Consider the following 27,081-nt stretch of genomic DNA (forward strand, 5'->3'; position numbering starts at 1 on the left):
GGGAAATATTTCTAGCTCATCTTCCTAGAGGTGACTTGGTACGCCAGCAAATGGACCTTGCGCAGCAGGGGGTCTGTGGAGTCAATGTCATGGATGGCCTTAGTTCTACACAGCCAGCAGCATGCTTGCTGCACAGCCTTGCGTTGGTGGTATAGTGGTGAGCATAGCTGCCTTCCAAGCAGTTGACCCGGGTTCGATTCCCGGCCAACGCAGTCTTCTTCTTCTTTGCGCCCTTGACAAAAGAGCACAGGGCCAAAGCTCCTTCAACAAAGCTCCTAAGATGTCTTGCCTTAGTGACAACAGTGCAAATATTCCGCCGCATCCCAACAGGCTCCGGCCTCATGCTTTAACTCGCTCAAGGAGTACAGCATTATCCAGGGACAAGGTTCAGGCATTTCAAACACCGATTCACAAACAATCAACTCTGGCACACACAGCATTGCTAAGTAGCTGGCTACCATTCCAACACCCTCAAATGGCAAGATAACTGGCAGCATTTTGAAGAATGCTAAAGAATTTCTCAACGAGGAATGTAGACTGAAGTCGGAGACAGAAGAAACAAGCATGTCCCATGATGTCATAGGCCTTTTCACTTGGATACGCTTTGCGGAGGCTATTGACATTGTGGGAAACATCTGAAATAAGGGAAGACTCTTGACAGCCAAAAAGAACTAAAGCTTGACCAAGTGCATTCATTGCTGGCCCTTTGACTCAAGCAAGCCCATTTCAAGTACCCCAATGACTTTTACAGACAGAAACACGCCGCTGCCATGGGATCACTTGTATTTCCCATTGTAGCTAACCTGTGCATGGAGCAGCTGGACAAGAGAGACTTGAATTGTTCCATGGGGAAAAGACCAAGTCGTTTGTTAAGGCATGTGGATTATACTTGGCTGGAGAGTAGAGCATCAGAAACACAAGCTTTTAGTGAACGCATCAAGTCAGCGGACCAATACATCAAGTGTACACGGGAAGAGGCACTGAATAGCAAATGACCCCTTTTGGACGGCGTCTTACAAGGCAAGGAAGGGGCTGACTTGGGCAGGGAGGTCTCCAGGATACCTACCCACACAGACCGCTATCTGCCTTTTGACTCACACCACCCACTGGAACACAAGCTGGGGGTTCTTAGGACTCTGCAATATATCCGGCTGACATGGTAGCAACAAAAAGAGTCTAAAGACAAAAGAACACAGATGTAACGCCACCCTTGCCAGGGACGCTGGCATGTTTGCCCCGGTTTCCCTTTACTTCGCCCCGCAGCCAGGCACAGTGTATTTCTTCAGCCACATACACACACGCGCAAACGCTCCTTGTCTTCAATGACCGCACTTGGGGATGTTTGTTTTTGGAGTTTTCTTGTAGAGCTGGGGATAGGGATGGGGAATTGTAGTGGGATACTGCAAAATTAGAACTTTTCACACTGAGGACATCTAGCTGATCTCTTAGTTAAGCGGTATTGACGTCCTGACCGGTTTCAGGCCCTCAGGTCGACCCACCTGGGGCCGCATAGCAGCCTGCTCCAGGCGAGGCAGCCTGCCTCCAGCCCAACTGTTCGGCCCTCTCCCAGGAAAGACGCTGAGCCCATGTGCTGGCAGAACATACATGCCACTCCCAGCATGCGACTGGAATGCCCCCCCTTGCAAATGGCCAGGGCTGTATCCATATTCATGCTGTTCGTTTGCCTAGCCCCCACCCATGTTCTGGAAAGCTCTCACAGCTTCCCGAAGGCGGGAAGAACTCTGACAAACTCCAGCAACGTCAGAGAATCATCAGCAGACCTGAGTAATCCATCGCAGCACTCTGTTAAGCAGAATACCACACTGAATTTACCTGACAGCCTCTCTGGTAAGCAGAGGCCAACTATACAAATCCTAGCACATGACTAGGAGGGTGCTACCGGGACATCTCAGGAGGGCTTTGAAAGCTTGTGGCTACCCAGACTGGGTCTTGGTTAAAACCTCCGCAAGCTCAGGAAAACAAACTGGGGAGAAGCAGAACACTTGGAGAAATATAGTCATCCCGTATGGAACTGGAGTGTCGGAAAAACTCAGAAGGATCTTTAAGAAACATTGCATCCCTGTGTAGTTCAAGGCCAGCAATACACTGGGACACAAGCTTGTCCAGCCACACTATCTGTCTTCCACATTATTAACACCTCTCTCCAGGCGATTTGACAACAATTGACGCCTTTAGCCAGGTCAATCTAGGCACTATTAGCTATGCAGGCTTCCTGACAACCAACATGGGGATGATGTAACTTGAAAAAGGGCGCCTCCACAATTCTCACACCTCCCCTCCTGTTCCTGGACAATCAACATCTACACATTCCATGGTAATTGGACTAAGGCCTCTTCAGGTGTGAATAGAAATGCTGGGGTTTGTTCCTGAGAGTCAGCGGAAGCGAAGAAGTGGCTTGACTAAACTAGGAAAGATCTTCAACATTCCAGAACAAGAGCAATTGAATGCGACATATTACTAGTCCGTTTTCAAGGAATGTGGTGAGCGAAGGCTCAATTGGCAGCCGTGTGAGGCGAGCCAAAGGAGATGCTTTGTCTTCCTAGGTGGGTGTCAGACTTGGCAGCGGTCCCGGCTAAGGTAATGAGAAAACGTGAGCGTCCCTGGGTGGGCTCGAACCACCAACCTTTCGGTTAACAGCCGAACGCGCTAACCGATTGCGCCACAGAGACCACACATGGAGCGTGCTTGAACTGGCCCGATGGAGAAATGAAAGATCAACTCAAGGTGCCTAAAAAGCTTCCCAATTGCACATTTGTACAGATGAGGGATTGCCTTCTTTCTAAAAGGGAGAGACGCGGGCTAAAAAGCCCTTCCTTCGAGCCGGAATTGAACCAGCGACCTAAGGATTGCTACTTCATCTACTACAGTCCTCCGCTCTACCAGCTGAGCTATCGAAGGGAACTCAGATGGGTGTGGTAACACATGAGCCCTTGAATGCAAAGCCAGTGCTGAACACTTTGCATTTGACCTTCTAGGTTGAGGTATTGCTTGATGCCGCCTCGGCCGATAAGGGCAGATGCCTAGGCAGACGTTATGTGGGAGGCTACGGCTTGACGTATTGCAAAGAGAGAAAAGGGTTTGTAAAGAGCCAGCGCATTTTGTTGTGATCCTCCAAAGTCCCGGCAAAAATGGTGATGTACCCTGTGCCTTGACAGCAAGTGAGCAGAATAGTACTTGGAAGCACATTGAGTTTAGCCAAAGGAATTGTGGCGAAAGCTAGGAAAGAGTGGTCAGAGCCTGCTAGCTGCAAGAGGCCTCAAAGCAGCAGAGTGTGGTAGCCCGGCTAGCTCAGTCGGTAGAGCATGAGACTCTTAATCTCAGGGTCGTGGGTTCGAGCCCCACGTTGGGCGTGCCTTTTTTTGGCCGAGTCAAAGGCCTTTGCAAAAGGTGTCAGTATCTCCAGTTCCTTCAAGCGCACTGCACAATCACACCTTTACCATATCTACTGGCTTGGCTTCCTTTCTCTCCACCAATGGGGAAATATTTCTAGCTCATCTTCCTAGAGGTGACTTGGTACGCCAGCAAATGGACCTTGCGCAGCAGGGGGTCTGTGGAGTCAATGTCATGGATGGCCTTAGTTCTACACAGCCAGCAGCATGCTTGCTGCACAGCCTTGCGTTGGTGGTATAGTGGTGAGCATAGCTGCCTTCCAAGCAGTTGACCCGGGTTCGATTCCCGGCCAACACAGTCTTCTTCTTCTTTGCGCCCTTGACAAAAGAGCACAGGGCCAAAGCTCCTTCAACAAAGCTCCTAAGATGTCTTGCCTTAGTGACAACAGTGCAAATATTCCGCCGCATCCCAACAGGCTCCGGCCTCATGCTTTAACTCGCTCAAGGAGTACAGCATTATCCAGGGACAAGGTTCAGGCATTTCAAACACCGATTCACAAACAATCAACTCTGGCACACACAGCATTGCTAAGTGGCTGGCTACCATTCCAACACCCTCAAATGGCAAGATAACTGGCAGCATTTTGAAGAATGCTAAAGAATTTCTCAACGAGGAATGTAGACTGAAGTCGGAGACAGAAGAAACAAGCATGTCCCATGATGTCATAGGCCTTTTCACTTGGATACGCTTTGCGGAGGCTATTGACATTGTGGGAAACATCTGAAATAAGGGAAGACTCTTGACAGCCAAAAAGAACTAAAGCTTGACCAAGTGCATTCATTGCTGGCCCTTTGACTCAAGCAAGCCCATTTCAAGTACCCCAATGACTTTTACAGACAGAAACACGCCGCTGCCATGGGATCACTTGTATTTCCCATTGTAGCTAACCTGTGCATGAAGCAGCTGGACAAGAGAGACTTGAATTGTTCCATGGGGAAAAGACCAAGTCGTTTGTTAAGGCATGTGGATTATACTTGGCTGGAGAGTAGAGCATCAGAAACACAAGCTTTTAGTGAACGCATCAAGTCAGCGGACCAATACATCAAGTGTACACGGGAAGAGGCACTGAATAGCAAATGACCCCTTTTGGACGGCGTCTTACAAGGCAAGGAAGGGGCTGACTTGGGCAGGGAGGTCTCCAGGATACCTACCCACACAGACCGCTATCTGCCTTTTGACTCACACCACCCACTGGAACACAAGCTGGGGGTTCTTAGGACTCTGCAATATATCCGGCTGACATGGTAGCAACAAAAAGAGTCTAAAGACAAAAGAACACAGATGTAACGCCACCCTTGCCAGGGACGCTGGCATGTTTGCCCCGGTTTCCCTTTACTTCGCCCCGCAGCCAGGCACAGTGTATTTCTTCAGCCACATACACACACGTGCAAACGCTCCTTGTCTTCAATGACCGCACTTGGGGATGTTTGTTTTTGGAGTTTTCTTGTAGAGCTGGGGATAGGGATGGGGAATTGTAGTGGGATACTGCAAAATTAGAACTTTTCACACTGAGGACATCTAGCTGATCTCTTAGTTAAGCGGTATTGACGTCCTGACCGGTTTCAGGCCCTCAGGTCGACCCACCTGGGGCCGCATAGCAGCCTGCTCCAGGCGAGGCAGCCTGCCTCCAGCCCAACTGTTCGGCCCTCTCCCAGGAAAGACGCTGAGCCCATGTGCTGGCAGAACATACATGCCACTCCCAGCATGCGACTGGAATGCCCCCCCTTGCAAATGGCCAGGGCTGTATCCATATTCATGCTGTTCGTTTGCCTAGCCCCCACCCATGTTCTGGAAAGCTCTCACAGCTTCCCGAAGGCGGGAAGAACTCTGACAAACTCAAACAACGTCAGAGAATCATCAGCAGACCTGAGTAATCCATCGCAGCACTCTGTTAAGCAGAATACCACACTGAATTTACCTGACAGCCTCTCTGGTAAGCAGAGGCCAACTATACAAATCCTAGCACATGACTAGGAGGGTGCTACCGGGACATCTCAGGAGGGCTTTGAAAGCTTGTGGCTACCCAGACTGGGTCTTGGTTAAAACCTCCGCAAGCTCAGGAAAACAAACTGGGGAGAAGCAGAACACTTGGAGAAATATAGTCATCCCGTATGGAACTGGAGTGTCGGAAAAACTCAGAAGGATCTTTAAGAAACATTGCATCCCTGTGTAGTTCAAGGCCAGCAATACACTGGGACACAAGCTTGTCCAGCCACACTATCTGTCTTCCACATTATTAACACCTCTCTCCAGGCCATTTGACAACAATTGACGCCTTTAGCCAGGTCAATCTAGGCACTATTAGCTATGCAGGCTTCCTGACAACCAACATGGGGATGATGTAACTTGAAAAAGGGCGCCTCCACAATTCTCACACCTCCCCTCCTGTTCCTGGACAATCAACATCTACACATTCCATGGTAATTGGACTAAGGCCTCTTCAGGTGTGAATAGAAATGCTGGGGTTTGTTCCTGAGAGTCAGCGGAAGCGAAGAAGTGGCTTGACTAAACTAGGAAAGATCTTCAACATTCCAGAACAAGAGCAATTGAATGCGACATATTACTAGTCCGTTTTCAAGGAATGTGGTGAGCGAAGGCTCAATTGGCAGCCGTGTGAGGCGAGCCAAAGGAGATGCTTTGTCTTCCTAGGTGGGTGTCAGACTTGGCAGCGGTCCCGGCTAAGGTAATGAGAAAACGTGAGCGTCCCTGGGTGGGCTCGAACCACCAACCTTTCGGTTAACAGCCGAACGCGCTAACCGATTGCGCCACAGAGACCACACATGGAGCGTGCTTGAACTGGCCCGAAGGAGAAATGAAAGATCAACTCAAGGTGCCTAAAAAGCTTCCCAATTGCACATTTGTAGAGATGAGGGATTGCCTTCTTTCTAAAAGGGAGAGACGCGGGCTAAAAAGCCCTTCCTTCGAGCCGGAATTGAACCAGCGACCTAAGGATTGCTACTTTATCTACTACAGTCCTCCGCTCTACCAGCTGAGCTATCGAAGGGAACTCAGATAGGTGTGGTAACACATGAGCCCTTGAATGCAAAGCCAGTGCTGAACACTTTGCATTTGACCTTCTAGGTTGAGGTATTGCTTGATGCCGCCTCGGCCGATAAGGGCAGATGCCTAGGCAGACGTTATGTGGGAGGCTACGGCTTGACGTATTGCAAAGAGAGAAAAGGGTTTGTAAAGAGCCAGCGCATTTTGTTGTGATCCTCCAAAGTCCCGGCAAAAATGGTGATGTACCCTGTGCCTTGACAGCAAGTGAGCAGAATAGTACTTGGAAGCACATTGAGTTTAGCCAAAGGAATTGTGGCGAAAGCTAGGAAAGAGTGGTCAGAGCCTGCTAGCTGCAAGAGGCCTCAAAGCAGCAGAGTGTGGTAGCCCGGCTAGCTCAGTCGGTAGAGCATGAGACTCTTAATCTCAGGGTCGTGGGTTCGAGCCCCACGTTGGGCGTGCCTTTTTTTGGCCGAGTCAAAGGCCTTTGCAAAAGGTGTCAGTATCTCCAGTTCCTTCAAGCGCACTGCACAATCACACCTTTACCATATCTACTGGCTTGGCTTCCTTTCTCTCCACCAATGGGGAAATATTTCTAGCTCATCTTCCTAGAGGTGACTTGGTACGCCAGCAAATGGACCTTGCGCAGCAGGGGGTCTGTGGAGTCAATGTCATGGATGGCCTTAGTTCTACACAGCCAGCAGCATGCTTGCTGCACAGCCTTGCGTTGGTGGTATAGTGGTGAGCATAGCTGCCTTCCAAGCAGTTGACCCGGGTTCGATTCCCGGCCAACACAGTCTTCTTCTTCTTTGCGCCCTTGACAAAAGAGCACAGGGCCAAAGCTCCTTCAACAAAGCTCCTAAGATGTCTTGCCTTAGTGACAACAGTGCAAATATTCCGCCGCATCCCAACAGGCTCCGGCCTCATGCTTTAACTCGCTCAAGGAGTACAGCATTATCCAGGGACAAGGTTCAGGCATTTCAAACACCGATTCACAAACAATCAACTCTGGCACACACAGCATTGCTAAGTAGCTGGCTACCATTCCAACACCCTCAAATGGCAAGATAACTGGCAGCATTTTGAAGAATGCTAAAGAATTTCTCAACGAGGAATGTAGACTGAAGTCGGAGACAGAAGAAACAAGCATGTCCCATGATGTCATAGGCCTTTTCACTTGGATACGCTTTGCGGAGGCTATTGACATTGTGGGAAACATCTGAAATAAGGGAAGACTCTTGACAGCCAAAAAGAACTAAAGCTTGACCAAGTGCATTCATTGCTGGCCCTTTGACTCAAGCAAGCCCATTTCAAGTACCCCAATGACTTTTACAGACAGAAACACGCCGCTGCCATGGGATCACTTGTATTTCCCATTGTAGCTAACCTGTGCATGAAGCAGCTGGACAAGAGAGACTTGAATTGTTCCATGGGGAAAAGACCAAGTCGTTTGTTAAGGCATGTGGATTATACTTGGCTGGAGAGTAGAGCATCAGAAACACAAGCTTTTAGTGAACGCATCAAGTCAGCGGACCAATACATCAAGTGTACACGGGAAGAGGCACTGAATAGCAAATGACCCCTTTTGGACGGCGTCTTACAAGGCAAGGAAGGGGCTGACTTGGGCAGGGAGGTCTCCAGGATACCTACCCACACAGACCGCTATCTGCCTTTTGACTCACACCACCCACTGGAACACAAGCTGGGGGTTCTTAGGACTCTGCAATATATCCGGCTGACATGGTAGCAACAAAAAGAGTCTAAAGACAAAAGAACACAGATGTAACGCCACCCTTGCCAGGGACGCTGGCATGTTTGCCCCGGTTTCCCTTTACTTCGCCCCGCAGCCAGGCACAGTGTATTTCTTCAGCCACATACACACACGCGCAAACGCTCCTTGTCTTCAATGACCGCACTTGGGGATGTTTGTTTTTGGAGTTTTCTTGTAGAGCTGGGGATAGGGATGGGGAATTGTAGTGGGATACTGCAAAATTAGAACTTTTCACACTGAGGACATCTAGCTGATCTCTTAGTTAAGCGGTATTGACGTCCTGACCGGTTTCAGGCCCTCAGGTCGACCCACCTGGGGCCGCATAGCAGCCTGCTCCAGGCGAGGCAGCCTGCCTCCAGCCCAACTGTTCGGCCCTCTCCCAGGAAAGACGCTGAGCCCATGTGCTGGCAGAACATACATGCCACTCCCAGCATGCGACTGGAATGCCCCCCCTTGCAAATGGCCAGGGCTGTATCCATATTCATGCTGTTCGTTTGCCTAGCCCCCACCCATGTTCTGGAAAGCTCTCACAGCTTCCCGAAGGCGGGAAGAACTCTGACAAACTCAAACAACGTCAGAGAATCATCAGCAGACCTGAGTAATCCATCGCAGCACTCTGTTAAGCAGAATACCACACTGAATTTACCTGACAGCCTCTCTGGTAAGCAGAGGCCAACTATACAAATCCTAGCACATGACTAGGAGGGTGCTACCGGGACATCTCAGGAGGGCTTTGAAAGCTTGTGGCTACCCAGACTGGGTCTTGGTTAAAACCTCCGCAAGCTCAGGAAAACAAACTGGGGAGAAGCAGAACACTTGGAGAAATATAGTCATCCCGTATGGAACTGGAGTGTCGGAAAAACTCAGAAGGATCTTTAAGAAACATTGCATCCCTGTGTAGTTCAAGGCCAGCAATACACTGGGACACAAGCTTGTCCAGCCACACTATCTGTCTTCCACATTATTAACACCTCTCTCCAGGCGATTTGACAACAATTGACGCCTTTAGCCAGGTCAATCTAGGCACTATTAGCTATGCAGGCTTCCTGACAACCAACATGGGGATGATGTAACTTGAAAAAGGGCGCCTCCACAATTCTCACACCTCCCCTCCTGTTCCTGGACAATCAACATCTACACATTCCATGGTAATTGGACTAAGGCCTCTTCAGGTGTGAATAGAAATGCTGGGGTTTGTTCCTGAGAGTCAGCGGAAGCGAAGAAGTGGCTTGACTAAACTAGGAAAGATCTTCAACATTCCAGAACAAGAGCAATTGAATGCGACATATTACTAGTCCGTTTTCAAGGAATGTGGTGAGCGAAGGCTCAATTGGCAGCCGTGTGAGGCGAGCCAAAGGAGATGCTTTGTCTTCCTAGGTGGGTGTCAGACTTGGCAGCGGTCCCGGCTAAGGTAATGAGAAAACGTGAGCGTCCCTGGGTGGGCTCGAACCACCAACCTTTCGGTTAACAGCCGAACGCGCTAACCGATTGCGCCACAGAGACCACACATGGAGCGTGCTTGAACTGGCCCGATGGAGAAATGAAAGATCAACTCAAGGTGCCTAAAAAGCTTCCCAATTGCACATTTGTAGAGATGAGGGATTGCCTTCTTTCTAAAAGGGAGAGACGCGGGCTAAAAAGCCCTTCCTTCGAGCCGGAATTGAACCAGCGACCTAAGGATTGCTACTTCATCTACTACAGTCCTCCGCTCTACCAGCTGAGCTATCGAAGGGAACTCAGATGGGTGTGGTAACACATGAGCCCTTGAATGCAAAGCCAGTGCTGAACACTTTGCATTTGACCTTCTAGGTTGAGGTATTGCTTGATGCCGCCTCGGCCGATAAGGGCAGATGCCTAGGCAGACGTTATGTGGGAGGCTACGGCTTGACGTATTGCAAAGAGAGAAAAGGGTTTGTAAAGAGCCAGCGCATTTTGTTGTGATCCTCCAAAGTCCCGGCAAAAATGGTGATGTACCCTGTGCCTTGACAGCAAGTGAGCAGAATAGTACTTGGAAGCACATTGAGTTTAGCCAAAGGAATTGTGGCGAAAGCTAGGAAAGAGTGGTCAGAGCCTGCTAGCTGCAAGAGGCCTCAAAGCAGCAGAGTGTGGTAGCCCGGCTAGCTCAGTCGGTAGAGCATTAGACTCTTAATCTCAGGGTCGTGGGTTCGAGCCCCACGTTGGGCGTGCCTTTTTTTGGCCGAGTCAAAGGCCTTTGCAAAAGGTGTCAGTATCTCCAGTTCCTTCAAGCGCACTGCACAATCACACCTTTACCATATCTACTGGCTTGGCTTCCTTTCTCTCCACCAATGGGGAAATATTTCTAGCTCATCTTCCTAGAGGTGACTTGGTACGCCAGCAAATGGACCTTGCGCAGCAGGGGGTCTGTGGAGTCAATGTCATGGATGGCCTTAGTTCTACACAGCCAGCAGCATGCTTGCTGCACAGCCTTGCGTTGGTGGTATAGTGGTGAGCATAGCTGCCTTCCAAGCAGTTGACCCGGGTTCGATTCCCGGCCAACGCAGTCTTCTTCTTTGCGCCCTTGACAAAAGAGCACAGGGCCAAAGCTCCTTCAACAAAGCTCCTAAGATGTCTTGCCTTAGTGACAACAGTGCAAATATTCCGCCGCATCCCAACAGGCTCCGGCCTCATGCTTTAACTCGCTCAAGGAGTACAGCATTATCCAGGGACAAGGTTCAGGCATTTCAAACACCGATTCACAAACAATCAACTCTGGCACACACAGCATTGCTAAGTAGCTGGCTACCATTCCAACACCCTCAAATGGCAAGATAACTGGCAGCATTTTGAAGAATGCTAAAGAATTTCTCAACGAGGAATGTAGACTGAAGTCGGAGACAGAAGAAACAAGCATGTCCCATGATGTCATAGGCCTTTTCACTTGGATACGCTTTGCGGAGGCTATTGACATTGTGGGAAACATCTGAAATAAGGGAAGACTCTTGACAGCCAAAAAGAACTAAAGCTTGACCAAGTGCATTCATTGCTGGCCCTTTGACTCAAGCAAGCCCATTTCAAGTACCCCAATGACTTTTACAGACAGAAACACGCCGCTGCCATGGGATCACTTGTATTTCCCATTGTAGCTAACCTGTGCATGGAGCAGCTGGACAAGAGAGACTTGAATTGTTCCATGGGGAAAAGACCAAGTCGTTTGTTAAGGCATGTGGATTATACTTGGCTGGAGAGTAGAGCATCAGAAACACAAGCTTTTAGTGAACGCATCAAGTCAGCGGACCAATACATCAAGTGTACACGGGAAGAGGCACTGAATAGCAAATGACCCCTTTTGGACGGCGTCTTACAAGGCAAGGAAGGGGCTGACTTGGGCAGGGAGGTCTCCAGGATACCTACCCACACAGACCGCTATCTGCCTTTTGACTCACACCACCCACTGGAACACAAGCTGGGGGTTCTTAGGACTCTGCAATATATCCGGCTGACATGGTAGCAACAAAAAGAGTCTAAAGACAAAAGAACACAGATGTAACGCCACCCTTGCCAGGGACGCTGGCATGTTTGCCCCGGTTTCCCTTTACTTCGCCCCGCAGCCAGGCACAGTGTATTTCTTCAGCCACATACACACACGCACAAACGCTCCTTGTCTTCAATGACCGCACTTGGGGATGTTTGTTTTTGGAGTTTTCTTGTAGAGCTGGGGATAGGGATGGGGAATTGTAGTGGGATACTGCAAAATTAGAACTTTTCACACTGAGGACATCTAGCTGATCTCTTAGTTAAGCGGTATTGACGTCCTGACCGGTTTCAGGCCCTCAGGTCGACCCACCTGGGGCCGCATAGCAGCCTGCTCCAGGCGAGGCAGCCTGCCTCCAGCCCAACTGTTCGGCCCTCTCCCAGGAAAGACGCTGAGCCCATGTGCTGGCAGAACATACATGCCACTCCCAGCATGCGACTGGAATGCCCCCCCTTGCAAATGGCCAGGGCTGTATCCATATTCATGCTGTTCGTTTGCCTAGCCCCCACCCATGTTCTGGAAAGCTCTCACAGCTTCCCGAAGGCGGGAAGAACTCTGACAAACTCAAACAACATCAGAGAATCATCAGCAGACCTGACTAATCCATCGCAGCACTCTGTTAAGCACAATACCACACTGAATTTACCTGACAGCCTCTCTGGTAAGCAGAGGCCAACTATACAAATCCTAGCACATGACTAGGAGGGTGCTACCGGCACATCTCAGGAGGGCTTTGAAAGCTTGTGGCTACCCAGACTGGGTCTTGGTTAAAACCTCCGCAAGCTCAGGAAAACAAACTGGGGAGAAGCAGAACACTTGGAGAAATATAGTCATCCCGTATGGAACTGGAGTGTCGGAAAAACTCAGAAGGATCTTTAAGAAACATTGCATCCCTGTGTAGTTCAAGGCCAGCAATACACTGGGACACAAGCTTGTCCAGCCACACTATCTGTCTTCCACATTATTAACACCTCTCTCCAGGCGATTTGACAACAATTGACGCCTTTAGCCAGGTCAATCTAGGCACTATTAGCTATGCAGGCTTCCTGACACCCAACAAGGGGATGATGTAACTTGAAAAAGGGCGCCTCCACAATTCTCACACCTCCCCTCCTGTTCCTGGACAATCAACATCTACACATTCCATGGTAATTGGACTAAGGCCTCTTCAGGTGTGAATAGAAATGCTGGGGTTTGTTCCTGAGAGTCAGCGGAAGCGAAGAAGAGGCTTGACTAAACTAGGAAAGATCTTCAACATTCCAGAACAAGACCAATTGAATGCGACATATTACTAGTCCGTTTTCAAGGAATGTGGTGAGCGAAGGCTCAATTGGCAGCCGTGTGAGGCGAGCCAAAGGAGATGCTTTGTCTTCCTAGGTGGGTGTCAGACTTGGCAGCGGTCCCGGCTAAGGTAATGAGAAAACGTGAGCGTCCCTGGGTGGGCTCGAACCACCAACCTTTCGGTTAACAGCCAAACGCGCTAACCGATTGCGCCACAGAGACCACACATGGAGCGTGCTTGAACTGGCCCGAAGGAGAAATGAAAGATCAACTCAAGGTGCCTAAAAAGCTTCCCAATTGCACATTTGTAGAGATGAGGGATTGCCTTCTTTCTAAAAGGGAGAGACGCAGGCTAAAAAGCCCTTCCTTCGAGCCGGAATTGAACCAGCGACCTAAGGATTGCTACTTCATCTACTACAGTCCTCCGCTCTACCAGCTGAGCTATCGAAGGGAACTCAGATGGGTGTGGTAACACATGAGCCCTTGAATGCAAAGCCAGTGCTGAACACTTTGCATTTGACCTTCTAGGTTGAGGTATTGCTTGATGCCGCCTCGGCCGATAAGGGCAGATGCCTAGGCAGACGTTATGTGGGAGGCTACGGCTTGACGTATTGCAAAGAGAGAAAAGGGTTTGTAAAGAGCCAGCGCATTTTGTTGTGATCCTCCAAAGTCCCGGCAAAAATGGTGATGTACCCTGTGCCTTGACAGCAAGTGAGCAGAATAGTACTTGGAAGCACATTGAGTTTAGCCAAAGGAATTATGGCGAAAGCTAGGAAAGAGTGGTCAGAGCCTGCTAGCTGCAAGAGGCCTCAAAGCAGCAGAGTGTGGTAGCCCGGCTAGCTCAGTCGGTAGAGCATGAGACTCTTAATCTCAGGGTCGTGGGTTCGAGCCCCACGTTGGGCGTGCCTTTTTTTGGCCGAGTCAAAGGCCTTTGCAAAAGGTGTCAGTATCTCCAGTTCCTTCAAGCGCACTGCACAATCACACCTTTACCATATCTACTGGCTTGGCTTCCTTTCTCTCCACCAATGGGGAAATATTTCTAGCTCATCTTCCTAGAGGTGACTTGGTACGCCAGCAAATGGACCTTGCGCAGCAGGGGGTCTGTGGAGTCAATGTCATGGATGGCCTTAGTTCTACACAGCCAGCAGCATGCTTGCTGCACAGCCTTGCGTTGGTGGTATAGTGGTGAGCATAGCTGCCTTCCAAGCAGTTGACCCGGGTTCGATTCCCGGCCAAAGCAGTCTTCTTCTTTGCGCCCTTGACAAAAGAGCACAGGGCCAAAGCTCCTTCAACAAAGCTCCTAAGATGTCTTGCCTTAGTGACAACAGTGCAAATATTCCGCCGCATCCCAACAGGCTCCGGCCTCATGCTTTAACTCGCTCAAGGAGTACAGCATTATCCAGGGACAAGGTTCAGGCATTTCAAACACCGATTCACAAACAATCAACTCTGGCACACACAGCATTGCTAAGTAGCTGGCTACCATTCCAACACCCTCAAATGGCAAGATAACTGGCAGCATTTTGAAGAATGCTAAAGAATTTCTCAACGAGGAATGTAGACTGAAGTCGGAGACAGAAGAAACAAGCATGTCCCATGATGTCATAGGCCTTTTCACTTGGATACGCTTTGCGGAGGCTATTGACATTGTGGGAAACATCTGAAATAAGGGAAGACTCTTGACAGCCAAAAAGAACTAAAGCTTGACCAAGTGCATTCATTGCTGGCCCTTTGACTCAAGCAAGCCCATTTCAAGTACCCCAATGACTTTTACAGACAGAAACACGCCGCTGCCATGGGATCACTTGTATTTCCCATTGTAGCTAACCTGTGCATGGAGCAGCTGGACAAGAGAGACTTGAATTGTTCCATGGGGAAAAGACCAAGTCGTTTGTTAAGGCATGTGGATTATACTTGGCTGGAGAGTAGAGCATCAGAAACACAAGCTTTTAGTGAACGCATCAAGTCAGCGGACCAATACATCAAGTGTACACGGGAAGAGGCACTGAATAGCAAATGACCCCTTTTGGACGGCGTCTTACAAGGCAAGGAAGGGGCTGACTTGGGCAGGGAGGTCTCCAGGATACCTACCCACACAGACCGCTATCTGCCTTTTGACTCACACCACCCACTGGAACACAAGCTGGGGGTTCTTAGGACTCTGCAATATATCCGGCTGACATGGTAGCAACAAAAAGAGTCTAAAGACAAAAGAACACAGATGTAACGCCACCCTTGCCAGGGACGCTGGCATGTTTGCCCCGGTTTCCCTTTACTTCGCCCCGCAGCCAGGCACAGTGTATTTCTTCAGCCACATACACACACGCGCAAACGCTCCTTGTCTTCAATGACCGCACTTGGGGATGTTTGTTTTTGGAGTTTTCTTGTAGAGCTGGGGATAGGGATGGGGAATTGTAGTGGGATACTGCAAAATTAGAACTTTTCACACTGAGGACATCTAGCTGATCTCTTAGTTAAGCGGTATTGACGTCCTGACCGGTTTCAGGCCCTCAGGTCGACCCACCTGGGGCCGCATAGCAGCCTGCTCCAGGCGAGGCAGCCTGCCTCCAGCCCAACTGTTCGGCCCTCTCCCAGGAAAGACGCTGAGCCCATGTGCTGGCAGAACATACATGCCACTCCCAGCATGCGACTGGAATGCCCCCCCTTGCAAATGGCCAGGGCTGTATCCATATTCATGCTGTTCGTTTGCCTAGCCCCCACCCATGTTCTGGAAAGCTCTCACAGCTTCCCGAAGGCGGGAAGAACTCTGACAAACTCAAACAACATCAGAGAATCATCAGCAGACCTGACTAATGCATCGCAGCACTCTGTTAAGCAGAATACCACACTGAATTTACCTGACAGCCTCTCTGGTAAGCAGAGGCCAACTATACAAATCCTAGCACATGACTAGGAGGGTGCTACCGGGACATCTCAGGAGGGCTTTGAAAGCTTGTGGCTACCCAGACTGGGTCTTGGTTAAAACCTCCGCAAGCTCAGGAAAACAAACTGGGGAGAAGCAGAACACTTGGAGAAATATAGTCATCCCGTATGGAACTGGAGTGTCGGAAAAACTCAGAAGGATCTTTAAGAAACATTGCATCCCTGTGTAGTTCAAGGCCAGCAATACACTGGGACACAAGCTTGTCCAGCCACACTATCTGTCTTCCACATTATCAACACCTCTCTCCAGGCGATTTGACAACAATTGACGCCTTTAGCCAGGTCAATCTAGGCACTATTAGCTATGCAGGCTTCCTGACACCCAACAAGGGGATGATGTAACTTGAAAAAGGGCGCCTCCACAATTCTCACACCTCCCCTCCTGTTCCTGGACAATCAAGATCTACACATTCCATGGTAATTGGACTAAGGCCTCTTCAGGTGTGAATAGAAATGCTGGGGTTTGTTCCTGAGAGTCAGCGGAAGCGAAGAAGTGGCTTGACTAAACTAGGAAAGATCTTCAACATTCCAGAACAAGAGCAATTGAATGCGACATATTACTAGTCCGTTTTCAAGGAATGTGGTGAGCGAAGGCTCAATTGGCAGCCGTGTGAGGCGAGCCAAAGGAGATGCTTTGTCTTCCTAGGTGGGTGTCAGACTTGGCAGCGGTCCCGGCTAAGGTAATGAGAAAACGTGAGCGTCCCTGGGTGGGCTCGAACCACCAACCTTTCGGTTAACAGCCGAACGCGCTAACCGATTGCGCCACAGAGACCACACATGGAGCGTGCTTGAACTGGCCCGAAGGAGAAATGAAAGATCAACTCAAGGTGCCTAAAAAGATTCCCAATTGCACATTTGTAGAGATGAGGGATTGCCTTCTTTCTAAAAGGGAGAGACGCGGGCTAAAAAGCCCTTCCTTCGAGCCGGAATTGAACCAGCGACCTAAGGATTGCTACTTTATCTACTACAGTCCTCCGCTCTACCAGCTGAGCTATCGAAGGGAACTCAGATGGGTGTGGTAACACATGAGCCCTTGAATGCAAAGCCAGTGCTGAACACTTTGCATTTGACCTTCTAGGTTGAGGTATTGCTTGATGCCGCCTCGGCCGATAAGGGCAGATGCCTAGGCAGACGTTATGTGGGAGGCTACGGCTTGACGTATTGCAAAGAGAGAAAAGGGTTTGTAAAGAGCCAGCGCATTTTGTTGTGATCCTCCAAAGTCCCGGCAAAAATGGTGATGTACCCTGTGCCTTGACAGCAAGTGAGCAGAATAGTACTTGGAAGCACATTGAGTTTAGCCAAAGGAATTGTGGCGAAAGCTAGGAAAGAGTGGTCAGAGCCTGCTAGCTGCAAGAGGCCTCAAAGCAGCAGAGTGTGGTAGCCCGGCTAGCTCAGTCGGTAGAGCATTAGACTCTTAATCTCAGGGTCGTGGGTTCGAGCCCCACGTTGGGCGTGCCTTTTTTTGGCCGAGTCAAAGGCCTTTGCAAAAGGTGTCAGTATCTCCAGTTCCTTCAAGCGCACTGCACAATCACACCTTTACCATATCTACTGGCTTGGCTTCCTTTCTCTCCACCAATGGGGAAATATTTCTAGCTCATCTTCCTAGAGGTGACTTGGTACGCCAGCAAATGGACCTTGCGCAGCAGGGGGTCTGTGGAGTCAATGTCATGGATGGCCTTAGTTCTACACAGCCAGCAGCATGCTTGCTGCACAGCCTTGCGTTGGTGGTATAGTGGTGAGCATAGCTGCCTTCCAAGCAGTTGACCCGGGTTCGATTCCCGGCCAACGCAGTCTTCTTCTTCTTCTTTGCGCCCTTGACAAAAGAGCACAGGGCCAAAGCTCCTTCAACAAAGCTCCTAAGATGTCTTGCCTTAGTGACAACAGTGCAAATATTCCGCCGCATCCCAACAGGCTCCGGCCTCATGCTTTAACTCGCTCAAGGAGTACAGCATTATCCAGGGACAAGGTTCAGGCATTTCAAACACCGATTCACAAACAATCAACTCTGGCACACACAGCATTGCTAAGTAGCTGGCTACCATTCCAACACCCTCAAATGGCAAGATAACTGGCAGCATTTTGAAGAATGCTAAAGAATTTCTCAACGAGGAATGTAGACTGAAGTCGGAGACAGAAGAAACAAGCATGTCCCATGATGTCATAGGCCTTTTCACTTGGATACGCTTTGCGGAGGCTATTGACATTGTGGGAAACATCTGAAATAAGGGAAGACTCTTGACAGCCAAAAAGAACTAAAGCTTGACCAAGTGCATTCATTGCTGGCCCTTTGACTCAAGCAAGCCCATTTCAAGTACCCCAATGACTTTTACAGACAGAAACACGCCGCTGCCATGGGATCACTTGTATTTCCCATTGTAGCTAACCTGTGCATGGAGCAGCTGGACAAGAGAGACTTGAATTGTTCCATGGGGAAAAGACCAAGTCGTTTGTTAAGGCATGTGGATTATACTTGGCTGGAGAGTAGAGCATCAGAAACACAAGCTTTTAGTGAACGCATCAAGTCAGCGGACCAATACATCAAGTGTACACGGGAAGAGGCACTGAATAGCAAATGACCCCTTTTGGACGGCGTCTTACAAGGCAAGGAAGGGGCTGACTTGGGCAGGGAGGTCTCCAGGATACCTACCCACACAGACCGCTATCTGCCTTTTGACTCACACCACCCACTGGAACACAAGCTGGGGGTTCTTAGGACTCTGCAATATATCCGGCTGACATGGTAGCAACAAAAAGAGTCTAAAGACAAAAGAACACAGATGTAACGCCACCCTTGCCAGGGACGCTGGCATGTTTGCCCCGGTTTCCCTTTACTTCGCCCCGCAGCCAGGCACAGTGTATTTCTTCAGCCACATACACACACGCGCAAACGCTCCTTGTCTTCAATGACCGCACTTGGGGATGTTTGTTTTTGGAGTTTTCTTGTAGAGCTGGGGATAGGGATGGGGAATTGTAGTGGGATACTGCAAAATTAGAACTTTTCACACTGAGGACATCTAGCTGATCTCTTAGTTAAGCGGTATTGACGTCCTGACCGGTTTCAGGCCCTCAGGTCGACCCACCTGGGGCCGCATAGCAGCCTGCTCCAGGCGAGGCAGCCTGCCTCCAGCCCAACTGTTCGGCCCTCTCCCAGGAAAGACGCTGAGCCCATGTGCTGGCAGAACATACATGCCACTCCCAGCATGCGACTGGAATGCCCCCCCTTGCAAATGGCCAGGGCTGTATCCATATTCATGCTGTTCGTTTGCCTAGCCCCCACCCATGTTCTGGAAAGCTCTCACAGCTTCCCGAAGGCGGGAAGAACTCTGACAAACTCAAACAACATCAGAGAATCATCAGCAGACCTGACTAATGCATCGCAGCACTCTGTTAAGCAGAATACCACACTGAATTTACCTGACAGCCTCTCTGGTAAGCAGAGGCCAACTATACAAATCCTAGCACATGACTAGGAGGGTGCTACCGGGACATCTCAGGAGGGCTTTGAAAGCTTGTGGCTACCCAGACTGGGTCTTGGTTAAAACCTCCGCAAGCTCAGGAAAACAAACTGGGGAGAAGCAGAACACTTGGAGAAATATAGTCATCCCGTATGGAACTGGAGTGTCGGAAAAACTCAGAAGGATCTTTAAGAAACATTGCATCCCTGTGTAGTTCAAGGCCAGCAATACACTGGGACACAAGCTTGTCCAGCCACACTATCTGTCTTCCACATTATCAACACCTCTCTCCAGGCGATTTGACAACAATTGACGCCTTTAGCCAGGTCAATCTAGGCACTATTAGCTATGCAGGCTTCCTGACACCCAACAAGGGGATGATGTAACTTGAAAAAGGGCGCCTCCACAATTCTCACACCTCCCCTCCTGTTCCTGGACAATCAAGATCTACACATTCCATGGTAATTGGACTAAGGCCTCTTCAGGTGTGAATAGAAATGCTGGGGTTTGTTCCTGAGAGTCAGCGGAAGCGAAGAAGTGGCTTGACTAAACTAGGAAAGATCTTCAACATTCCAGAACAAGAGCAATTGAATGCGACATATTACTAGTCCGTTTTCAAGGAATGTGGTGAGCGAAGGCTCAATTGGCAGCCGTGTGAGGCGAGCCAAAGGAGATGCTTTGTCTTCCTAGGTGGGTGTCAGACTTGGCAGCGGTCCCGGCTAAGGTAATGAGAAAACGTGAGCGTCCCTGGGTGGGCTCGAACCACCAACCTTTCGGTTAACAGCCGAACGCGCTAACCGATTGCGCCACAGAGACCACACATGGAGCGTGCTTGAACTGGCCCGAAGGAGAAATGAAAGATCAACTCAAGGTGCCTAAAAAGATTCCCAATTGCACATTTGTAGAGATGAGGGATTGCCTTCTTTCTAAAAGGGAGAGACGCGGGCTAAAAAGCCCTTCCTTCGAGCCGGAATTGAACCAGCGACCTAAGGATTGCTACTTTATCTACTACAGTCCTCCGCTCTACCAGCTGAGCTATCGAAGGGAACTCAGATGGGTGTGGTAACACATGAGCCCTTGAATGCAAAGCCAGTGCTGAACACTTTGCATTTGACCTTCTAGGTTGAGGTATTGCTTGATGCCGCCTCGGCCGATAAGGGCAGATGCCTAGGCAGACGTTATGTGGGAGGCTACGGCTTGACGTATTGCAAAGAGAGAAAAGGGTTTGTAAAGAGCCAGCGCATTTTGTTGTGATCCTCCAAAGTCCCGGCAAAAATGGTGATGTACCCTGTGCCTTGACAGCAAGTGAGCAGAATAGTACTTGGAAGCACATTGAGTTTAGCCAAAGGAATTGTGGCGAAAGCTAGGAAAGAGTGGTCAGAGCCTGCTAGCTGCAAGAGGCCTCAAAGCAGCAGAGTGTGGTAGCCCGGCTAGCTCAGTCGGTAGAGCATTAGACTCTTAATCTCAGGGTCGTGGGTTCGAGCCCCACGTTGGGCGTGCCTTTTTTTGGCCGAGTCAAAGGCCTTTGCAAAAGGTGTCAGTATCTCCAGTTCCTTCAAGCGCACTGCACAATCACACCTTTACCATATCTACTGGCTTGGCTTCCTTTCTCTCCACCAATGGGGAAATATTTCTAGCTCATCTTCCTAGAGGTGACTTGGTACGCCAGCAAATGGACCTTGCGCAGCAGGGGGTCTGTGGAGTCAATGTCATGGATGGCCTTAGTTCTACACAGCCAGCAGCATGCTTGCTGCACAGCCTTGCGTTGGTGGTATAGTGGTGAGCATAGCTGCCTTCCAAGCAGTTGACCCGGGTTCGATTCCCGGCCAACGCAGTCTTCTTCTTCTTCTTTGCGCCCTTGACAAAAGAGCACAGGGCCAAAGCTCCTTCAACAAAGCTCCTAAGATGTCTTGCCTTAGTGACAACAGTGCAAATATTCCGCCGCATCCCAACAGGCTCCGGCCTCATGCTTTAACTCGCTCAAGGAGTACAGCATTATCCAGGGACAAGGTTCAGGCATTTCAAACACCGATTCACAAACAATCAACTCTGGCACACACAGCATTGCTAAGTAGCTGGCTACCATTCCAACACCCTCAAATGGCAAGATAACTGGCAGCATTTTGAAGAATGCTAAAGAATTTCTCAACGAGGAATGTAGACTGAAGTCGGAGACAGAAGAAACAAGCATGTCCCATGATGTCATAGGCCTTTTCACTTGGATACGCTTTGCGGAGGCTATTGACATTGTGGGAAACATCTGAAATAAGGGAAGACTCTTGACAGCCAAAAAGAACTAAAGCTTGACCAAGTGCATTCATTGCTGGCCCTTTGACTCAAGCAAGCCCATTTCAAGTACCCCAATGACTTTTACAGACAGAAACACGCCGCTGCCATGGGATCACTTGTATTTCCCATTGTAGCTAACCTGTGCATGGAGCAGCTGGACAAGAGAGACTTGAATTGTTCCATGGGGAAAAGACCAAGTCGTTTGTTAAGGCATGTGGATTATACTTGGCTGGAGAGTAGAGCATCAGAAACACAAGCTTTTAGTGAACGCATCAAGTCAGCGGACCAATACATCAAGTGTACACGGGAAGAGGCACTGAATAGCAAATGACCCCTTTTGGACGGCGTCTTACAAGGCAAGGAAGGGGCTGACTTGGGCAGGGAGGTCTCCAGGATACCTACCCACACAGACCGCTATCTGCCTTTTGACTCACACCACCCACTGGAACACAAGCTGGGGGTTCTTAGGACTCTGCAATATATCCGGCTGACATGGTAGCAACAAAAAGAGTCTAAAGACAAAAGAACACAGATGTAACGCCACCCTTGCCAGGGACGCTGGCATGTTTGCCCCGGTTTCCCTTTACTTCGCCCCGCAGCCAGGCACAGTGTATTTCTTCAGCCACATACACACACGCGCAAACGCTCCTTGTCTTCAATGACCGCACTTGGGGATGTTTGTTTTTGGAGTTTTCTTGTAGAGCTGGGGATAGGGATGGGGAATTGTAGTGGGATACTGCAAAATTAGAACTTTTCACACTGAGGACATCTAGCTGATCTCTTAGTTAAGCGGTATTGACGTCCTGACCGGTTTCAGGCCCTCAGGTCGACCCACCTGGGGCCGCATAGCAGCCTGCTCCAGGCGAGGCAGCCTGCCTCCAGCCCAACTGTTCGGCCCTCTCCCAGGAAAGACGCTGAGCCCATGTGCTGGCAGAACATACATGCCACTCCCAGCATGCGACTGGAATGCCCCCCCTTGCAAATGGCCAGGGCTGTATCCATATTCATGCTGTTCGTTTGCCTAGCCCCCACCCATGTTCTGGAAAGCTCTCACAGCTTCCCGAAGGCGGGAAGAACTCTGACAAACTCAAACAACATCAGAGAATCATCAGCAGACCTGACTAATGCATCGCAGCACTCTGTTAAGCAGAATACCACACTGAATTTACCTGACAGCCTCTCTGGTAAGCAGAGGCCAACTATACAAATCCTAGCACATGACTAGGAGGGTGCTACCGGGACATCTCAGGAGGGCTTTGAAAGCTTGTGGCTACCCAGACTGGGTCTTGGTTAAAACCTCCGCAAGCTCAGGAAAACAAACTGGGGAGAAGCAGAACACTTGGAGAAATATAGTCATCCCGTATGGAACTGGAGTGTCGGAAAAACTCAGAAGGATCTTTAAGAAACATTGCATCCCTGTGTAGTTCAAGGCCAGCAATACACTGGGACACAAGCTTGTCCAGCCACACTATCTGTCTTCCACATTATTAACACCTCTCTCCAGGCCATTTGACAACAATTGACGCCTTTAGCCAGGTCAATCTAGGCACTATTAGCTATGCAGGCTTCCTGACACCCAACAAGGGGATGATGTAACTTGAAAAAGGGCGCCTCCACAATTCTCACACCTCCCCTCCTGTTCCTGGACAATCAACATCTACACATTCCATGGTAATTGGACTAAGGCCTCTTCAGGTGTGAATAGAAATGCTGGGGTTTGTTCCTGAGAGTCAGCGGAAGCGAAGAAGTGGCTTGACTAAACTAGGAAAGATCTTCAACATTCCAGAACAAGAGCAATTGAATGCGACATATTACTAGTCCGTTTTCAAGGAATGTGGTGAGCGAAGGCTCAATTGGCAGCCGTGTGAGGCGAGCCAAAGGAGATGCTTTGTCTTCCTAGGTGGGTGTCAGACTTGGCAGCGGTCCCGGCTAAGGTAATGAGAAAACGTGAGCGTCCCTGGGTGGGCTCGAACCACCAACCTTTCGGTTAACAGCCGAACGCGCTAACCGATTGCGCCACAGAGACCACACATGGAGCGTGCTTGAACTGGCCCGAAGGAGAAATGAAAGATCAACTCAAGGTGCCTAAAAAGATTCCCAATTGCACATTTGTAGAGATGAGGGATTGCCTTCTTTCTAAAAGGGAGAGACGCGGGCTAAAAAGTCCCTTCCTTCGAGCCGGAATTGAACCAGCGACCTAAGGATTGCTACTTCATCTACTACAGTCCTCCGCTCTACCAGCTGAGCTATCGAAGGGAACTCAGATGGGTGTGGTAACACATGAGCCCTTGAATGCAAAGCCAGTGCTGAACACTTTGCATTTGACCTTCTAGGTTGAGGTATTGCTTGATGCCGCCTCGGCCGATAAGGGCAGATGCCTAGGCAGACGTTATGTGGGAGGCTACGGCTTGACGTATTGCAAAGAGAGAAAAGGGTTTGTAAAGAGCCAGCGCATTTTGTTGTGATCCTCCAAAGTCCCGGCAAAAATGGTGATGTACCCTGTGCCTTGACAGCAAGTGAGCAGAATAGTACTTGGAAGCACATTGAGTTTAGCCAAAGGAATTGTGGCGAAAGCTAGGAAAGAGTGGTCAGAGCCTGCTAGCTGCAAGAGGCCTCAAAGCAGCAGAGTGTGGTAGCCCGGCTAGCTCAGTCGGTAGAGCATGAGACTCTTAATCTCAGGGTCGTGGGTTCGAGCCCAACGTTGGGCGTGCCTTTTTTTGGCCGAGTCAAAGGCCTTTGCAAAAGGTGTCAGTATCTCCAGTTCCTTCAAGCGCACTGCACAATCACACCTTTAGCATTACTACTGGCTTGGCTTCCTTTCTCTCCACCAATGGGGAAATATTTCCAGCTCATCTTCCTAGAGGTGACTTGGTACGCCAGCAAATGGACCTTGCGCAGCAGGTGGTCTGTGGAGTCAATGTCATGGATGGCCTTAGTTCTACACAGCCAGCAGCATGCTTGCTGCACAGCCTTGCGTTGGTGGTATAGTGGTGAGCATAGCTGCCTTCCAAGCAGTTGACCCGGGTTCGATTCCCGGCCAACGCAGTCTTCTTCTTCTTTGCGCCCTTGACAAAAGAGCACAGGGCCAAAGCTCCTTCAACAAAGCTCCTAAGATGTCTTGCCTTAGTGACAACAGTGCAAATATTCCGCCGCATCCCAACAGGCTCCGGCCTCATGCTTTAACTCGCTCAAGGAGTACAGCATTATCCAGGGACAAGGTTCAGGCATTTCAAACACCGATTCACAAACAATCAACTCTGGCACACACAGCATTGCTAAGTAGCTGGCTACCATTCCAACACCCTCAAATGGCAAGATAACTGGCAGCATTTTGAAGAATGCTAAAGAATTTCTCAACGAGGAATGTAGACTGAAGTCGGAGACAGAAAAAACAAGCATGTCCCATGATGTCATAGGCCTTTTCACTTGGATACGCTTTGCGGAGGCTATTGACATTGTGGGAAACATCTGAAATGAGGGAAGACTCTTGACAGCCAAAAAGAACTAAAGCTTGACCAAGTGCATTCATTGCTGGCCCTTTGACTCAAGCAAGCCCATTTCAAGTACCCCAATGACTTTTACAGACAGAAACACGCCGCTGCCATGGGATCACTTGTATTTCCCATTGTAGCTAACCTGTGCATGGAGCAGCTGGACAAGAGAGACTTGAATTGTTCCATGGGGAAAAGACCAAGTCGTTTGTTAAGGCATGTGGATTATACTTGGCTGGAGAGTAGAGCATCAGAAACACAAGCTTTTAGTGAACGCATCAAGTCAGCGGACCAATACATCAAGTGTACACGGGAAGAGGCACTGAATAGCAAATGACCCCTTTTGGACAGCGTCTTACAAGGCAAGGAAGGGGCTGACTTGGGCAGGGAGGTCTCCAGGATACCTACCCACACAGACCGCTATCTGCCTTTTGACTCACACCACCCACTGGAACACAAGCTGGGGGTTCTTAGGACTCTGCAATATATCCGGCTGACATGGTAGCAACAAAAAGAGTCTAAAGACAAAAGAACACAGATGTAACGCCACCCTTGCCAGGGACGCTGGCATGTTTGCCCCGGTTTCCCTTTACTTCGCCCCGCAGCCAGGCACAGTGTATTTCTTCAGCCACATACACACACGCACAAACGCTCCTTGTCTTCAATGACCGCACTTGGGGATGTTTGTTTTTGGAGTTTTCTTGTAGAGCTGGGGATAGGGATGGGGAATTGTAGTGGGATACTGCAAAATTAGAACTTTTCACACTGAGGACATCTAGCTGATCTCTTAGTTAAGCGGTATTGACGTCCTGACCGGTTTCAGGCCCTCAGGTCGACCCACCTGGGGCCGCATAGCAGCCTGCTCCAGGCGAGGCAGCCTGCCTCCAGCCCAACTGTTCGGCCCTCTCCCAGGAAAGACGCTGAGCCCATGTGCTGGCAGAACATACATGCCACTCCCAGCATGCGACTGGAATGCCCCCCTTGCAAATGGCCAGGGCTGTATCCATATTCATGCTGTTCGTTTGCCTAGCCCCCACCCATGTTCTGGAAAGCTCTCACAGCTTCCCGAAGGCGGGAAGAACTCTGACAAACTCAAACAACATCAGAGAATCATCAGCAGACCTGACTAATCCATCGCAGCACTCTGTTAAGCACAATACCACACTGAATTTACCTGACAGCCTCTCTGGTAAGCAGAGGCCAACTATACAAATCCTAGCACATGACTAGGAGGGTGCTACCGGCACATCTCAGGAGGGCTTTGAAAGCTTGTGGCTACCCAGACTGGGTCTTGGTTAAAACCTCCGCAAGCTCAGGAAAACAAACTGGGGAGAAGCAGAACACTTGGAGAAATATAGTCATCCCGTATGGAACTGGAGTGTCGGAAAAACTCAGAAGGATCTTTAAGAAACATTGCATCCCTGTGTAGTTCAAGGCCAGCAATACACTGGGACACAAGCTTGTCCAGCCACACTATCTGTCTTCCACATTATTAACACCTCTCTCCAGGCCATTTGACAACAATTGACGCCTTTAGCCAGGTCAATCTAGGCACTATTAGCTATGCAGGCTTCCTGACACCCAACAAGGGGATGATGTAACTTGAAAAAGGGCGCCTCCACAATTCTCACACCTCCCCTCCTGTTCCTGGACAATCAACATCTACACATTCCATGGTAATTGGACTAAGGCCTCTTCAGGTGTGAATAGAAATGCTGGGGTTTGTTCCTGAGAGTCAGCGGAAGCGAAGAAGAGGCTTGACTAAACTAGGAAAGATCTTCAACATTCCAGAACAAGACCAATTGAATGCGACATATTACTAGTCCGTTTTCAAGGAATGTGGTGAGCGAAGGCTCAATTGGCAGCCGTGTGAGGCGAGCCAAAGGAGATGCTTTGTCTTCCTAGGTGGGTGTCAGACTTGGCAGCGGTCCCGGCTAAGGTAATGAGAAA

General features: G+C 49.6%; 22 non-coding genes across 22 annotated transcripts; 8 read left to right on the forward strand and 14 right to left on the reverse strand.

Annotated features, from left to right (window-relative positions):
* The first annotated feature begins 140 nt into the window (after window positions 1-140).
* On the forward strand, window positions 141-212 carry TRNAG-UCC (transfer RNA glycine (anticodon UCC)). Its single transcript has one exon. It is a non-coding gene; the product is annotated as a tRNA-Gly (tRNA).
* Window positions 213-2,616: 2,404 nt separating this feature from the next.
* TRNAN-GUU (transfer RNA asparagine (anticodon GUU)) lies at window positions 2,617-2,690 on the reverse strand. Its single transcript has one exon. It is a non-coding gene; the product is annotated as a tRNA-Asn (tRNA).
* A 142-nt stretch (window positions 2,691-2,832) lies between these two features.
* Window positions 2,833-2,919, reverse strand: TRNAY-GUA (transfer RNA tyrosine (anticodon GUA)). Its single transcript is given in 2 exon segments — window positions 2,833-2,868; window positions 2,883-2,919. It is a non-coding gene; the product is annotated as a tRNA-Tyr (tRNA).
* A 379-nt stretch (window positions 2,920-3,298) lies between these two features.
* Window positions 3,299-3,371, forward strand: TRNAK-CUU (transfer RNA lysine (anticodon CUU)). The gene has a single exon. It is a non-coding gene; the product is annotated as a tRNA-Lys (tRNA).
* Window positions 3,372-6,112: 2,741 nt separating this feature from the next.
* Window positions 6,113-6,186, reverse strand: TRNAN-GUU (transfer RNA asparagine (anticodon GUU)). The gene has a single exon. It is a non-coding gene; the product is annotated as a tRNA-Asn (tRNA).
* A 142-nt stretch (window positions 6,187-6,328) lies between these two features.
* On the reverse strand, window positions 6,329-6,415 carry TRNAY-GUA (transfer RNA tyrosine (anticodon GUA)). The gene is given in 2 exon segments: window positions 6,329-6,364; window positions 6,379-6,415. It is a non-coding gene; the product is annotated as a tRNA-Tyr (tRNA).
* Window positions 6,416-6,794: 379 nt separating this feature from the next.
* On the forward strand, window positions 6,795-6,867 carry TRNAK-CUU (transfer RNA lysine (anticodon CUU)). The gene has a single exon. It is a non-coding gene; the product is annotated as a tRNA-Lys (tRNA).
* A 2,741-nt stretch (window positions 6,868-9,608) lies between these two features.
* TRNAN-GUU (transfer RNA asparagine (anticodon GUU)) lies at window positions 9,609-9,682 on the reverse strand. The gene has a single exon. It is a non-coding gene; the product is annotated as a tRNA-Asn (tRNA).
* Window positions 9,683-9,824: 142 nt separating this feature from the next.
* Window positions 9,825-9,911, reverse strand: TRNAY-GUA (transfer RNA tyrosine (anticodon GUA)). The gene is given in 2 exon segments: window positions 9,825-9,860; window positions 9,875-9,911. It is a non-coding gene; the product is annotated as a tRNA-Tyr (tRNA).
* A 717-nt stretch (window positions 9,912-10,628) lies between these two features.
* TRNAG-UCC (transfer RNA glycine (anticodon UCC)) lies at window positions 10,629-10,700 on the forward strand. The gene has a single exon. It is a non-coding gene; the product is annotated as a tRNA-Gly (tRNA).
* Window positions 10,701-13,101: 2,401 nt separating this feature from the next.
* Window positions 13,102-13,175, reverse strand: TRNAN-GUU (transfer RNA asparagine (anticodon GUU)). The gene has a single exon. It is a non-coding gene; the product is annotated as a tRNA-Asn (tRNA).
* A 142-nt stretch (window positions 13,176-13,317) lies between these two features.
* On the reverse strand, window positions 13,318-13,404 carry TRNAY-GUA (transfer RNA tyrosine (anticodon GUA)). Its single transcript is given in 2 exon segments — window positions 13,318-13,353; window positions 13,368-13,404. It is a non-coding gene; the product is annotated as a tRNA-Tyr (tRNA).
* Window positions 13,405-13,783: 379 nt separating this feature from the next.
* TRNAK-CUU (transfer RNA lysine (anticodon CUU)) lies at window positions 13,784-13,856 on the forward strand. The gene has a single exon. It is a non-coding gene; the product is annotated as a tRNA-Lys (tRNA).
* Window positions 13,857-16,594: 2,738 nt separating this feature from the next.
* Window positions 16,595-16,668, reverse strand: TRNAN-GUU (transfer RNA asparagine (anticodon GUU)). The gene has a single exon. It is a non-coding gene; the product is annotated as a tRNA-Asn (tRNA).
* A 142-nt stretch (window positions 16,669-16,810) lies between these two features.
* TRNAY-GUA (transfer RNA tyrosine (anticodon GUA)) lies at window positions 16,811-16,897 on the reverse strand. Its single transcript is given in 2 exon segments — window positions 16,811-16,846; window positions 16,861-16,897. It is a non-coding gene; the product is annotated as a tRNA-Tyr (tRNA).
* A 717-nt stretch (window positions 16,898-17,614) lies between these two features.
* On the forward strand, window positions 17,615-17,686 carry TRNAG-UCC (transfer RNA glycine (anticodon UCC)). Its single transcript has one exon. It is a non-coding gene; the product is annotated as a tRNA-Gly (tRNA).
* Window positions 17,687-20,093: 2,407 nt separating this feature from the next.
* On the reverse strand, window positions 20,094-20,167 carry TRNAN-GUU (transfer RNA asparagine (anticodon GUU)). Its single transcript has one exon. It is a non-coding gene; the product is annotated as a tRNA-Asn (tRNA).
* Window positions 20,168-20,309: 142 nt separating this feature from the next.
* On the reverse strand, window positions 20,310-20,396 carry TRNAY-GUA (transfer RNA tyrosine (anticodon GUA)). The gene is given in 2 exon segments: window positions 20,310-20,345; window positions 20,360-20,396. It is a non-coding gene; the product is annotated as a tRNA-Tyr (tRNA).
* Window positions 20,397-21,113: 717 nt separating this feature from the next.
* On the forward strand, window positions 21,114-21,185 carry TRNAG-UCC (transfer RNA glycine (anticodon UCC)). The gene has a single exon. It is a non-coding gene; the product is annotated as a tRNA-Gly (tRNA).
* A 2,407-nt stretch (window positions 21,186-23,592) lies between these two features.
* On the reverse strand, window positions 23,593-23,666 carry TRNAN-GUU (transfer RNA asparagine (anticodon GUU)). The gene has a single exon. It is a non-coding gene; the product is annotated as a tRNA-Asn (tRNA).
* A 143-nt stretch (window positions 23,667-23,809) lies between these two features.
* On the reverse strand, window positions 23,810-23,896 carry TRNAY-GUA (transfer RNA tyrosine (anticodon GUA)). The gene is given in 2 exon segments: window positions 23,810-23,845; window positions 23,860-23,896. It is a non-coding gene; the product is annotated as a tRNA-Tyr (tRNA).
* Window positions 23,897-24,613: 717 nt separating this feature from the next.
* TRNAG-UCC (transfer RNA glycine (anticodon UCC)) lies at window positions 24,614-24,685 on the forward strand. Its single transcript has one exon. It is a non-coding gene; the product is annotated as a tRNA-Gly (tRNA).
* Window positions 24,686-27,081: the final 2,396 nt, after the last annotated feature.

The sequence above is a fragment of the Staurois parvus genome, unplaced genomic scaffold (genome assembly GCF_062004578.1).
Source record: "Staurois parvus isolate SC_StPar_1 unplaced genomic scaffold, SC_StPar_1.0 ptg001130l, whole genome shotgun sequence".
In the NCBI taxonomy this organism is placed as follows: Eukaryota; Metazoa; Chordata; class Amphibia; order Anura; family Ranidae; genus Staurois; species Staurois parvus.